This window comes from Hyla sarda, chromosome 3, assembly GCF_029499605.1.
Source record: "Hyla sarda isolate aHylSar1 chromosome 3, aHylSar1.hap1, whole genome shotgun sequence".
Classification (NCBI taxonomy): Eukaryota; Metazoa; Chordata; class Amphibia; order Anura; family Hylidae; genus Hyla; species Hyla sarda.
In genome coordinates, this window is record NC_079191.1 from 434,798,695 (window position 1) to 434,814,234 (window position 15,540).

The following is a 15,540-nucleotide window of genomic DNA, read 5'->3' on the forward strand; positions in this document are numbered from 1 at the left end:
TATCCAAGCCTATCATGTGTGATAATGTCTGCTGAGCCTGTGTATCTAAGCCTATCATGTGTGACACTGTCTGCTGAGCAGTGTATCTAAGCCTATCATGTGTGACACTGTCTGCTGAGCAGTGTATCTAAGCCTATCATGTGTGACACTGTCTGCTGAGCAGTGTATCTAAGCCTATCATGTGTGATAATGTCTGCTGAGCCTGTGTATCTAAGCCTATCATTTGTGACACTGTCTGCTGAGCAGTGTATCTAAGCCTATCATGTGTGATACTGTCTGCTGAGCCTGTGTATCTAAGCCTATCATTTGTGACACTGTCTGCTGAGCAGTGTATCTAAGCCTATCATGTGTGATAATGTATGCTGAGCCTGTGTATCTAAGCCTATCATTTGTGACACTGTCTGTTGAGCAGTGTATCTAAGCCTATCATGTGTGATACTGTCTGCTGAGCTGGGTATTTAAGCCTATCATGTGTGACACTGTCTGCTGAGCTGTGTATCTAAGCCTATCATGTGTGATACTGTCTGCTGAGCTGGGTATTTAAGCCTATCATGTGTGACACTGTCTGCTGAGCCTGTGTATCTAAGCCTATCATGTGTGATAATGTCTGCTGAGCCTGTGTATCTAAGCCTATCATTTGTGACACTGTCTGCTGAGCAGTGTATCTAAGCCTATCATGTGTGATACTGTCTGCTGAGCTGGGTATTTAAGCCTATCATGTGTGACACTGTCTGCTGAGCTGTGTATCTAAGCCTATCATGTGCGACACTGTCTGAGCTGTGTATCTAAGCCTATCATTTGTGACACTGTCTGCTGAGCAGTGTATCTAAGCCTATCATGTGTGATACTGTCTGCTGAGCTGGGTATTTAAGCCTATCATGTGTGACACTGTCTGCTGAGCCTGTGTATCTAAGCCTATCATGTGTGACACTGTCTGCTGAGCTGTGTATCTAAGCCTATCATGTGCGACACTGTCTGAGCTGTGTATCTAAGCCTATCATGTGTGATACTGTCTGCTGAGCTGGGTATCTAAGCCTATCATGTGTGATAATGTCTGCTGATCCTGTGTATCTAAGCTTATCATGTGTGACACTGTCTGCTGAGCCTGTATATCTAAGCCTATCATGTGTGATACTGTCTGCTGAGCTGGGTATCTAAGCCTATCATGTGTGATAATGTCTGCTGAGCCTGTGTATCTAAGCCTATGATGTGTGATACTGTCTGCTGAGTTGTGTATCTAAGCCTATCATGTGCGACACTGTCTGCTGAGCTGTGTATCTAAGCCTATCATGTGTGACACTGTCTGCTGAGCTGTGTATCTAATCCTATCATGTGTGATACTGTCTGCTGAGTTGTGTAGCTAAGCCTATCACGTGTGATACTGTCTGCTGAGCTGTGTATCTAAGCCTATCATGTGCGACACTATCTGCTGAGCTGTGTATCTAAGCCTATCATGTGTGACACTGTCTGCTGAGCTGTGTATCTAATCCTATCATGTGTGATACTGTCTGCTGAGTTGTGTAGCTAAGCATATCATGTGGGACACTGTCTGCTGAGCTGTGTATCTAAGCCTATCATGTGTGACACTGTCTGCTGAGCTGTGTATCTAAGCCTATGATGTGTGATACTGTCTGCTGAGCCTGTGTATCTAATCCTGTCATGTGTGATACAGTCTGCTGAGCTGTGTATCTAAGCCTGTCATGTGTGATACTGTCTGCTGAGCCTGTGTATCTAAGCCTATCATGTGTGATACTGCCTGCTGAGCTGTGTATCTAAGCCTATCATGTGTGACACTGTCTGCTGAGCTGTGTATCTAAGCCTATCATGTGTGACACTGTCTGCTGAGCTGTGTATCTAAGCCTATCATGTGTGATACTGTCTGCTGAGTTGTGTAGCTAAGCCTATCACGTGTGATACTGTCTGCTGAGCTGTGTATCTAAGCCTATCATGTGCGACACTATCTGCTGAGCTGTGTATCTAAGCCTATCATGTGTGACACTGTCTGCTGAGCTGTGTATCTAATCCTATCATGTGTGATACTGTCTGCTGAGTTGTGTAGCTAAGCATATCATGTGGGACACTGTCTGCTGAGCTGTGTATCTAAGCCTATCATGTGTGACACTGTCTGCTGAGCTGTGTATCTAAGCCTATGATGTGTGATACTGTCTGCTGAGCCTGTGTATCTAATCCTGTCATGTGTGATACAGTCTGCTGAGCTGTGTATCTAAGCCTGTCATGTGTGATACTGTCTGCTGAGCCTGTGTATCTAAGCCTATCATGTGTGATACTGCCTGCTGAGCTGTGTATCTAAGCCTATCATGTGTGACACTGTCTGCTGAGCTGTGTATCTAAGCCTATCATGTGTGACACTGTCTGCTGAGCTGTGTATCTAAGCCTATCATGTGTGACACTGTCTGCTGAGCTGTGTATCTAAGCCTACCATGTGCGACACTGTGTGCTGAGCTGTGTATCTAAGCCTATCATGTGTGATACTGTCTGCTGAGCTGTGTATCTAAGCCTATCATGTGTGATACTGTCTGCTGAGCTGTGTATCTAAGCCTATCATGTGTGACACTGTCTACGGAGCTGTGTATCTAAGCCTATCATGTGTGATACTGTCTGCTGAGCTGTGTATCTAAGCCTATCATGTGTGACACTGTCTGCTGAGCTGTGTATCTAAGCCTACCATGCATGATATGGTCTACTGTGCTGCTGTATCTAAGCCAATAGTGGTTATTCGGGTATGTTCACACTACGGATATGTAGCTGAGTCTCCGTTCTCAGAATTCAGCGATTGGAGATTCAGCCTGGCAGCCGGCGGCGGGGGTAGGACCGCGCGACACTGCGTTGTCACCACTGACGGCTGTTCAGTGCTCGCGGACTTCCGCACAAAGAATGAACATGTTCTTTCTTTGCGCGGAACAATTTCAGCATCGGAATTATCCGCCGCTGAAATTCCGCAGTGTGAACGTACCCTTACTGTCTGCTCAGCTTTATATGTAATCCTATATGGCTTGATTCTGTTTGCTGAGCTGTGTATCTAAGCCAAAAATGTGCGATACTGTCTGCTGGACTGTGTATCTAATCCTGTAATTTTTGTGATATTGTCTGCTGAACAGAATGAAGGAAATCCTGTCATGTATTATACTGTTTGCTAAGCCTGTGTATCTAATCCTAGCATGTGTCATACTGTCTGATGAGCCAGTGTATCTAAGCCAATTATGCGTGTAACTGTCTGCTAACCTGGAGTATCTGCTGAGCTGGTGTATCTAAGCTTATGTGTGATACTGTCTGCTGAGCCTGTGTATCTAAGCCTATCATTTGTGACACTGTCTGCTGAGCAGTGTATCTAAGCCTATCATGTGTGATAATGTCTGCTGAGCCTGTGTATCTAAGCCTATCATTTGTGACACTGTCTGCTGAGCAGTGTATCTAAGCCTATCATGTGTGATACTGTCTGCTGAGCTGGGTATTTAAGCCTATCATGTGTGACACTGTCTGCTGAGCCTGTGTATCTAAGCCTATCATGTGTGATAATGTCTGCTGAGCCTGTGTATCTAAGCCTATCATTTGTGACACTGTCTGCTGAGCAGTGTATCTAAGCCTATCATGTGTGATACTGTCTGCTGAGCTGGGTATTTAAGCCTATCATGTGTGACACTGTCTGCTGAGCCTGTGTATCTAAGCCTATCATGTGTGACACTGTCTGCTGAGCTGTGTATCTAAGCCTATCATGTGCGACACTGTCTGAGCTGTGTATCTAAGCCTATCATTTGTGACACTGTCTGCTGAGCAGTGTATCTAAGCCTATCATGTGTGATACTGTCTGCTGAGCTGGGTATTTAAGCCTATCATGTGTGACACTGTTTGCTGAGCCTGTGTATCTAAGCCTATCATGTGTGACACTGTCTGCTGAGCTGTGTATCTAAGCCTATCATGTGCGACACTGTCTGAGCTGTGTATCTAAGCCTATCATGTGTGATACTGTCTGCTGAGCTGGGTATCTAAGCCTATCATGTGTGATAATGTCTGCTGATCCTGTGTATCTAAGCTTATCATGTGTGACACTGTCTGCTGAGCCTGTGTATCTAAGCCTATCATGTGTGATACTGTCTGCTGAGCTGGGTATCTAAGCCTATCATGTGTGATAATGTCTGCTGAGCCTGTGTATCTAAGCCTATCATGTGTGATACTGTCTGCTGAGCTGTGTATCTAAGCCTATCATGTGCGACACTGTCTGCTGAGCTGTGTATCTAAGCCTATCATGTGCGACACTATCTGCTGAGCTGTGTATCTAAGCCTATCATGTGTGATACTGTCTGCTGAGCTGTGTATCTAAGCCTATCATGTGCGACACTATCTGCTGAGCTGTGTATCTAAGCCTATCATGTGTGACACTGTCTGCTGAGCTGTGTATCTAATCCTATCATGTGTGATACTGTCTGCTGAGTTGTGTAGCTAAGCCTATCATGTGTGACACTGTCTGCTGAGCTGTGTATCTAAGCCTATCATGTGTGACACTGTCTGCTGAGCTGTGTATCTAAGCCTATGATGTGTGATACTGTCTGCTGAGTTGTGTATCTAAGCCTATCATGTGCGACACTATCTGCTGAGCTGTGTATCTAAGCCTATCATGTGTGACACTGTCTGCTGAGCTGTGTATCTAATCCTATCATGTGTGATACTGTCTGCTGAGTTGTGTAGCTAAGCCTATCATGTGTGACACTGTCTGCTGAGCTGTGTATCTAAGCCTATCATGTGTGACACTGTCTGCTGAGCTGTGTATCTAAGCCTATGATGTGTGATACTGTCTGCTGAGTTGTGTATCTAAGCCTATCATGTGCGACACTATCTGCTGAGCTGTGTATCTAAGCCTATCATGTGTGACACTGTCTGCTGAGCTGTGTATCTAATCCTATCATGTGTGATACTGTCTGCTGAGTTGTGTAGCTAAGCCTATCATGTGTGACACTGTCTGCTGAGCTGTGTATCTAAGCCTATCATGTGTGACACTGTCTGCTGAGCTGTGTATCTAATCCTATCATGTGTGATACTGTCTGCTGAGTTGTGTAGCTAAGCATATCATGTGTGACACTGTCTGCTGAGCTGTGTATCTAAGCCTATCATGTGTGACACTGTCTGCTGAGCTGTGTATCTAAGCCTATGATGTGTGATACTGTCTGCTGAGCCTGTGTATCTAATCCTGTCATGTGTGATACAGTCTGCTGAGCTGTGTATCTAAGCCTGTCATGTGTGATACTGTCTGCTGAGCCTGTGTATCTAAGCCTATCATGTGTGATACTGTCTGCTGAGCTGTGTATCTAAGCCTATCATGTGTGACACTGTCTGCTGAGCTGTGTATCTAAGCCTATCATGTGTGACACTGTCTGCTGAGCTGTGTATCTAAGCCTATCATGTGTGACACTGTCTGCTGAGCTGGGTATCTAAGCCTACCATGTGCGACACTGTGTGCTGAGCTGTGTATCTAAGCCTATCATGTGTGATACTGTCTGCTGAGCTGTGTATCTAAGCCTATCATGTGTGATACTGTCTGCTGAGCTGTGTATCTAAGCCTATCATGTGTGACACTGTCTACGGAGCTGTGTATCTAAGCCTATCATGTGTGATACTGTCTGCTGAGCTGTGTATCTAAGCCTATCATGTGTGACACTGTCTGCTGAGCCTGTGTATCTAAGCCTATCATGTGTGATACTGTCTGCTGAGCTGTGTATCTAAGCCTATCATGTGTGATACTGTCTCCTGAACCTAAGCCTATCATGTGTGGTCTACTGTGCTGCTGTATCTAAGCCAATAGTGGTTATTCGGGTATGTTCACACTACGGATATGTAGCTGAGTCTCCGTTCTCAGAATTCAGCGATTGGAGATTCAGCCTGGCAGCCGGCAGGGGGTAGGACCGCGCGACACTGCGTTGTCACCACCGACGGCTGTTCAGTGCTCGCGGACTTCCGCACAAAGAATGAACATGTTCTTTCTTTGCGCGGAACAATTTCAGCATCGGAATTATCCGCCGCTGAAATTCCGCAGTGTGAACGTACCCTTACTGTCTGCTCAGCTTTATATGTAATCCTATATGGCTTGATTCTGTTTGCTGAGCTGTGTATCTAAGCCAAAAATGTGCGATACTGTCTGCTGGACTGTGTATCTAATCCTGTAATTTTTGTGATATTGTCTGCTGAACAGAATGAAGGAAATCCTGTCATGTATTATACTGTTTGCTAAGCCTGTGTATCTAATCCTAGCATGTGTCATACTGTCTGATGAGCCAGTGTATCTAAGCCAATTATGCGTGTAACTGTCTGCTAACCTGGAGTATCTGCTGAGCTGGTGTATCTAAGCTTATGTGTGATGACGTCTGCTGTGCCACTGTACCAAACCTATTGTGTGACATTTTCTGATAAGCTTGTGTATCTAAGCCTATTATGTGTGCTGCTGTCAGTTGAGGAGATGTATCTAAGTTTTTCATGTGTAATAGTGTCTGATGAACCAGTGTGTCAAAGCCTATCATGGGTGATACTGTCTAAAGAGGCAGTGTATCTAAGCCATTCATGTGTGATACTATCTGATGAGCCAGTGTATCTAAGCATATGATGTGTGGTAATGTTTGATGAACCAGTGTATCTAAGCTTATGTATGATAGTGTCTAATAAGCCAGTGTATCTAAGCTTGTCATGTGTGATACTGTGCAGAGATAGTGTATCTAAGCCTATAATGTGTGATGCTGTCTGATGGCCCAGTGTATCTAAGCTTATCATGTGTGATGCTGTCTGATGAACCAGTGTATCTAAGCCTATCGTGTGTACTGTCTGGAGAGCCAGCGTTTCTAAGCTTTTAATGTGTGATACTGTCTAATGAGCCAGTGTATCTAAGTCTCTTTGTGTGATGCTGTCTCATAAACTACTGTAGTGTATCTAAGCCTATTATGCGTTATACTGTTTAATGAACCAATGCTTTTAGGCCCTTCAGGTGTGAAACTGTCTACTGTGTTAGTGTATCTAAGCTTATGGTAGGTGATGCTGTCTGATTAACTAATGTATCTAAGCCCATCCTATATTGTACTGTCTGGTGAACCAGTGTATCTAAGCCTACGATGTGCAATGCTGTCTGATGAGCCAGGGTATCTAAGCCTAAAATGTGTGATGCTGTCTGATGGCCCAGTGTATCTAAGCTTATCATGTATGATGCTGTCTGATGAACCAGTGTATCTAAGCCTATCGTGTGTACTGTCTGGAGAGCCAGCGTTTCTAAGCTTTTAATGTGTGATACTGTCTAATGAGCCAGTGTATCTAAGTCTCTATGTGTGATGCTGTCTCATAAACTACTGTAGTGTATCTAAGCCTATTATGCATTATACTGTTTAATGAACCAATGCTTTTAGGCCATTCAGGTGTGATACTGTCTACTGTGTTAGTGTATCTAAGCTTATGGTAGGTGATGCTGTCTGATTAACTAGTGTATCTAAGCCCATCCTATATTATACTGTCTGGTGAACCAGTGTATCTAAGCCTACGATGTGCAATGCTGTCTGATGAGCCAGGGTATCTAAGCCTATCATGTATGATACTGTTTGGGGAGCCAGTGTATCTAAGCCCATCATGTGCACTACTGTTTGTAGAGCCCAAAAACTAAAGAAAACAGTAACTGGAGAAGACAGAAAAACCTGTACCGCACAGAGAGGGCTCCATCTAGTTCAGTGTTTCCCAACCAGGGTGCCTCCAGCTGTGGCCAAACTACAACTCCCAGCCTTTGGCTGTCCGAGCATGCTGGGAGTTGTAGTTTGACCACAGCTGGAGGCACCCTGGTTGGGAAACACTGATCTAGTTGTTGTTTCTGATCAGGTTTGAACCCAGGACCCCCCGAGGTCCTGACAAACCACTGTGGTTTAGATTGATTTACCTAAAACCAGAACCTTATAAAAAATACCTATATAAAAAACCTATATAAAAAACCTATATAAAAAACCTATATAAAAAACCTATATAAAAAAACACACTACTGTTGGTCCGGAGCACTTGGGGCGGCTGTGTTGCTACATAGTTGGTAACAACTGTCTCGTTTTTTGCCAGAACAGTCCTGGGATTTAGGACCCTATCAGGCATCTTTGCCAGACTGCTGAGACCCAATTAGCTCCGAGCAGGCTATAACTACCCCTCCCCCTTACTACAATAATTAATTAAATAATAACTGACACAACAACAATTCAACTTTTCTGTGGGTGGGGATCGGCCACAGCTTTATTTATAAAATTACTTATAGAAATAACAATTTAACTGTAACAAAGACACCGATTGGCTTCTTACCAACCCGAGAGGTGCTGCCACACTGTCCTGTGTGGAGGTCTACCCCGGGTTGACCCCGCTTTCACCGTCTTCTTACCGCCAAGCTGTGACTTACAATAAACAAAGATACAAAAAGGGAGGGAGGGAGGGCAAAACTCCGGGTCCTGGGCAGATTGAGGGGGGAAGGGAGGCACCACAGCTATAAATACCCAGGGGAGGGGCCTCTGAAAGCCCGGGAAACTATTAAACCCCTGATTGGTGCACTCCTTCCCCCCCCACCCATGGGACATACCACTGTAGCCATTTGCAAGTTTTACAGGCGGGGGAGGGGGCTAAAAACCTTGCCTGTATATTTCTTAACCTCTTACTGCTCACCAGTCAGGGGGCAAGCTGGTTATGCACAGCTTGCCCCTCCAGACTGTTGAGACCCAATTAGTTCCTAGCAGGCTATAACTACCCCTCCCCCTTACTACAATAAATACTTAAATAATAACTGACACAACAACAATTTAACTTTTCCGTGGGTGGGGATCGGCCACAGCTTTATTTATAAAATTACTTATATAAATAACAATTTAACTGTAACAAAGACACCGATTGGCTTCTTACCAACCCGAGAGGTGCTGCCACACCGTCCTGTGTGGAGGTCTACCCCGGGTTGACCCCGCTTTCACCGTCTTCTTACCGCCACGGAGGAGCCCAGTTAGCCCTACACTGGGCTCCGACCCCCACCCAAGAGATAGTGGATAGCCAACACCTGGGGCCACCTCCAGCCCCCCAGCACACCCAACACATTTCCTCTCCAGGAAATCCGGGTACCTGCCACCAGGACCAATTTTTTAAATTTATTTATTTTTTTTTTTTTTTATAACCCGTGTGAACTCATCTCTCAGACTCGCCCATACACCGAAGAGTGCTGCAGCACTCGCACCACCTCGAAAGCCGCTCTCAAAACAAAAACACACCTGGGAAACATCAAACTGGGCGAATATAGCAACACAACATGCAGATCGCCCGCGGCCATCGTGCAGCGCTACCCTCCCCGGAAACCCAGCCACCTCCGCCAGCCCCGAGACAAAAAGAGAGCAAATCCAGAACTCACAAAACAGTCATTCGCGGACCCTCATGGAGCACGAGCTGCGTGTCCCGGATCGCCTAAACAGTCTCGGACCGACGGGCCTTTATTAGTTTTATTTTTTATTTTATTTTTTTAAACTTTTACCATGAAACGCACAAAATAGGCACCCAAAAACACAGACACCCATGGAAGGAGACGAGGAGAAAGAAAAAGTGCCCCATCCACATAGCCCTGAAAAAAGCTAGCGCAAAAACTCGGATCAGAAAAACAACGCAAAAGCGACAACCAAAAACCTGCAGCCGCCACTAAGCGACCCAAAAACAGATAGGAAAAACCGGTCGCCGACAGCAAGGCCACCCACTCGCGGGCCCAGCCCCTATGTATACACCACCCGCAAAGCAGAAAGAAAATCACCCCCTGCCATGTGCCGTGCAGCACAGCGGGAAAGCCACCCAACTTTTTATTTATTTATTTTTATCGATTATTTATCATTTCTATTTTATTTTTATTTTTAGCTGATTCACATGAACAGGTGAAGATCCCACATCACATACTCAGAATGTTATTTGGATACACTGAGAACACTGCCCAAATCTCGAACCTCCTTGGAGAGGTGACACAGCAGATCACTTCCGATATCACATCCTATTAAAACGAAACAGGAAATCAAACATTAGCCTCGTAAGGTCACTTCAAAGGGCATTCCAGGTACCGAAACCAATATTTATTTATTACTTTTTTTTTTTTTTTTTTTTATTATGTTTTTATCCCCTGTCCACAGACCCTTTAGAACCTCCGGGACCCTCCACGACTGTAGATAGACATCCCGGCCTCCACACCAACACCAACCACTCGCAAGTACCGTACCGTGAGTGCGACCAAGTCGCAGGAGCCACCAAAGCGGACCACAAATTACACCACTCTCCCCGATGACCCATGGGCCGGCCACACAAGCAACCCTCCGGTCCCACAACCAACACCAAGGGAGAAGCACAAACAAAACCCCAAGCATGGCAGAAACCCACTGACTACCAAGACCCAGGGGTAAACCACCCCACAGCACCACTGGAAAACCAAACACCACACCAACAACCGACCAAACCAGCCACATCCGAGAACAAAGCGAGCTCCCCGTGCAGGGAACTGAAAGCAGGCCAGGCCACCGCATGACCCTTGAAAAAACCCCAACCAACCGAAATGTCAGCCCAAAGCGTACCAGGGGCACATATGCGGGGGCCCAAATACCAGACACCCTCGGCGGCCAAAGACAACCTGCAGGAAAAAACTCCGCCCAGAACCATATTCCATGCGGAACTTACAGTAAACCAGCAAGGACCGGAACAGGGGCACCTAGCGAGCCCCGAGGAAACCAAAGCAGAGAAAACGCAATCACTCCCCGTCCACAGGAAAACTGCAGACCAACGCCAACGCGGCATGCGGAAGACTGCAACAAACCACACCCCAACAAGCGTAGAGCACAGGAGAATCCCCCTCCGGAAAACCACCACAAACAAAAGAAACCACGAGGAAAGACAAACTGAGACTCAAAGCGAAACCTACCCACCGCCACATGAGCTAAAGCACCCAGCACGACATACAGGAGTCCCATGCCTACCAAAGATCGGGAGCAAAACAGGAGAAAACATCAGACAATACACTAGGACAAACAGAGCAGCGGAGAGGGACTACAACTAGTGACGGAGAGAAACACCAAACAAAGGGGGAGAAAACCAAAAGAAACAAAACCGTAACTGGGTGCCACCGATTCAAAATAAGGAACAAGCCTCAGGACTAAATCCACAAAACCCGGTCATCCAGAGCGTAAGGCCAAAAGACCACTCACCTAAGCGTGCACCGCAGAAATTGATACCACACCAAAGCACCCCGTCAAGAAAAGACGTACCCAACTCACAACCAGAGACCAACATAGACATACACCTATATCCGAGACCCAAAACCAACAAACCCACAGGAACAAAAGGTGGAAACTACCAGAACAGCCATAAGCACACTAACCGGGGAAGGAGAGGGAACAAACCCAGCTAGCCAGTTGAAGACAACTGGCCCGCCAAAGCACCAAGGGCAGGCACGAAAATAGAGCCCCCCCTGCCCCCCCGCAACAGCACACTCACTAAGTCCAGAAGATGGAGAAGGCACAAAAGCAGGAGGAACCACTTCACCACCGCAGGCGTTGAACAAGGCACGCTGGAGACCACCTGGTTGCGGGTACTCTGCCGCCGCCCGGAATGGCGCCGGGAAACCAGCAGCAGAGAACTCAGGAAGAGGGACAGCAGCGGAGAGGGTTTGGGGTGCAGTGGCTGCCTGAACCATGCGCCGTGATCCGAAGTTTACAGCGATACAATTATCGTGTCAAACAGAGTTGCGATATAAATATATATATATATATATATATTTTATTTTTTATTTTTTTATTTTTTTTTTTTTTTAGGTATGAAAAGCGACCAAAATACGCTATATGGGACTGTAGAATTTATATATTTAATTTTTAATTCGCGCTTACACGCGGATCAAATGAGGATATATAACTTGATAGTGCGGACATTGACGCACGTGGCAATACCACATGTGCCTGTGTATTGAAATCTACACAGTTTGTACTTTTTTTTTATTTTTTTTTATTTTTTTTTTTATTGTAAATTTTCTTTTATTTATTTTTTTTTTTATTTTTTTCTTTTTTATTTTTTGTATTTTTTTTTTTATTTTTTTATTTATTTAATTATTTATTTTTTAAATTAATTAAGTAAATTTTTTTTTTTTTTTTGCGCATACGCCATTGAAGGAATGCTGCAATCGAAGACATATTTAGATAGTACGGACATGTACGCACGCAGCGATACCATATACATGCTTGATGTAATACAGTTTTTATTTTATTTATTTATTTAATTATTATTAGTTATGTATTTATATTTTAATACATGTTTTTATGTATGGGGGAAAAAAGGGGGGGGGAGGAGTGATCCAAACATTTATCATGGCAAGGGTTAAATTTTTTTTTTTTTTTTTTTTTGTGCGCAATGCTATAGCTCCATAGGGAGCCATAACACTGCACACACAGATCACTTGCCATGTATTAACATGGCAATGATCTGGGTTGTCAGTGATTGATTGCTCAAGCCTGAATTTCAGGCTTGGAGCAATCAATCCACGAGCGGACGCGCAGGAGGCAGGTGAGTGACCCTCCTGCTGCGTTCCAGCTGATCGGGACATCGCGATTTAATCGCGATGGTCCCGATCAGCCCGACTGAGCAGCCAGGACGCCTATACATACATTCAGATGCGGCGATGTCCGGCATTAGCACGGGTCCTGGTTGCTAATAGCAACTGGGACCCGACGGCTATGATGCGCGCTCGCCTTGTGAGCGCGCATTATAGCTGGGAACACGCAAATGGACGTTAATAAACGTCCATTTGCGCAAGGCTATACAAAACAGCCGCAGCAACCCAGGGGGCCGCCACCGCAGACGGAGGGGACAGCAACGGGGAAGGAGGCAAAGCGCGCACATAAGGAGCACGCCTGGCAAAGGGGCTCGGGCCAGGGGCAGAGAAGTGGATTGGAGGAACGGGCAAGGAAAAGGATTAAAGGTACGGGAAGAGGAGTAAAGGAACGGGCAGGACAGGCGGACGGGGGGGGGGGGGGGGGGTGGCAAAGGAGAGCGGGACTGTGAGAGGGCGAGAGGTCCGCCAGCCTCCCGAACCTAACTCCAGGGTGCAACAGGAGGGGAGGCCAGCTCAGCCACAAGCGAGCATGCCAACCCTCACCCTCCTGCTCCATCCGGGCCATAATATGAGGGGCAGATACATACCAACCGGCAGACAAAACTCCGGGTCCTGGGCAGATTGAGGGGGGAAGGGAGGCACCACAGCTATAAATACCCAGGGGAGGGCCTCTGAAAGCCCGGGAAACTATTACACCCCTGATTGGTGCACTCCTTCCCCCCCCACCCATGGGACATACCACTGTAGCCATTTGCAAGTTTTACAGGCGGGGGAGGGGGCTAAAAACCTTGCCTGTATATTTCTTAACCTCTTACTGCTCACCAGTCAGGGGGCAAGCTAGTTATGCACAGCTTGCCCCTCCACTTTAAGAGAAATGGTTGCTGGTAGCAGACGTGCCGTGCACAGGCACATCTTCTAGAAGACATCCCTGTCCTGCCACCGGCTGCCCGCCAGGAGAGGAGCACATAGGAGAAGGACTGGATGGCAATTCGTCGCTGACACTGGGAACAGTGTCAGTCATCCTGTGGTGGACTCTGTGGTGGACTCTGTGGTGGTCTGCATCACTGGTGACTAACTCTGTCTGCTCACTGCTGTGCATAGTCTGTGCTCCAACCTCTACTGCTTAGCCACAATCCTCGGTGAGTAGTAGAGATCCTAAAATAATGGGGGCGGGCTGCTGCTACCTAAGGGGGGCTGCTACTACTACCACCTACAGGGGGGCTGCTGCTACCTAAGGGGGGGCTGCTACTACTACCACCTACAGGGGGGCTGCTGCTACCTAAGGGGGGACTGCTACTACTACCACCTACAGGGGGGCTGCTGCTACCTAAGGGGGGGGCTGCTACTACTACCACCTACAGGGGGGCTGCTGCTACCTAAGGGGGGACTGCTACTACTACCACCTACAGGGGGGCTGCTGCTACCTAAGGGGGGACTGCTACTACTACCTACAGGCGGGCTGCTGCTACCTAAGGGGGAACTACTACTACTACCTACAGGGGGGCTGCTGCTACCTAAGGGGGGGACTGCTACTACCACCTACAGGGGGGCTGCTACTACCTAAGGGGGGACTGCTACTACTACCACCTTTAGGGGGGCTGCTGCTTCCTAAGGGGGGACTGCTACTACTACCACCTACAGGGGGGCTGCTGCTACCTAAGGGGGGACTGCTACTACTACCTACAGACGGGCTGCTGCTACCTAAGGGGGGACTGCTACTACTACCTACAGGCGGGCTGCTGCTACCTAAGGGGGGACTGCTACTACCACCTACAGGGGGGCTGCTACTACCTAAGGGGGGACTGCTACTACTACCTACAGGCGGGCTGCTGCTACCTATGGGGGGACTGCTACTACTACCTACAGGGGGGCTGCTGCTACCTAAGGGGGGACTGCTACTACTACCTAGAGGCGGGCTGCTGCTACCTAAGGAGGGACTGCTACTACTACCTACAGGCGGGCTGCTGCTACCTAAGGGGAGGACTGCTACTACTACCTACAGGGGGGCTGCTGGTACCTAAGGGGGGACTGCTACTACTACCTACAGGGAGGCTGCTGCTACCTAAGGGTGGACTGCTACTACTACCTACAGGGAGGCTGCTGCTACCTAAGGGGGGACTGCTACTACTACCTAGAGGCGGGCTGCTGCTACCTAAGGGGGGACTGCTACTACTACCTACAGGCAGGCTGCTGCTACCTAAGGTGGGGGGCTGCTACTAATACCACCCACAGGGGGGCTGCTACTACCTAAGGGGGGACTGCTACTACTACAACCTACAGGGGGCTGCTGCTACTTAAGGGGGGACTGCTACTACTACTACCTAAGGGGGGGGCTGCTATTACTACACCTACAGGGGGGCTGCTGCTACCTAAGGGGGGGGGGTTCAGTTTGTTCCAAACGCTGAGCAGCGGAGTACCCCTTTAATTTAGGTTTTGTTTTAAAGCCAAAAATCTCTTAGCTATTTAGCCTGGGCTAAAGGAGTTTGAAAAGAAGGATCAGGAAGTTCAATCTCAACATGTCTGATCCTTTACACCTCGGAAACGATAAGCAACTGCCAGAAGTGTCTGGCAGAGGCTTACCCCTCTCTCTCTATTTAGAATACACTCATCTAAACCAAGCGCGCAAATGTATGAAGAGAGGGAGAGAGAGAGAGATACCTGTCAGGCAACAACTGTCCGAAGTTTATGGCCAGCTTTAGGCACCCAGATAATTTTAACCCCTCAGGTGCTGCAGTCAAGGAGGTGGTTTACTACAAAAAGAAACACAAAATTCCTTTTTTTTTTCTTAAACACGTTTTATTATTGAAAATAATTGGATACAAAATACACATAATTAGTATCGCAGCATCCGTGACCACCCGCCCGTACTATAAAAATGAATGGGTTATTTGTTCCTTAACCCCTTAAGGACTCAGGGTTTTTCC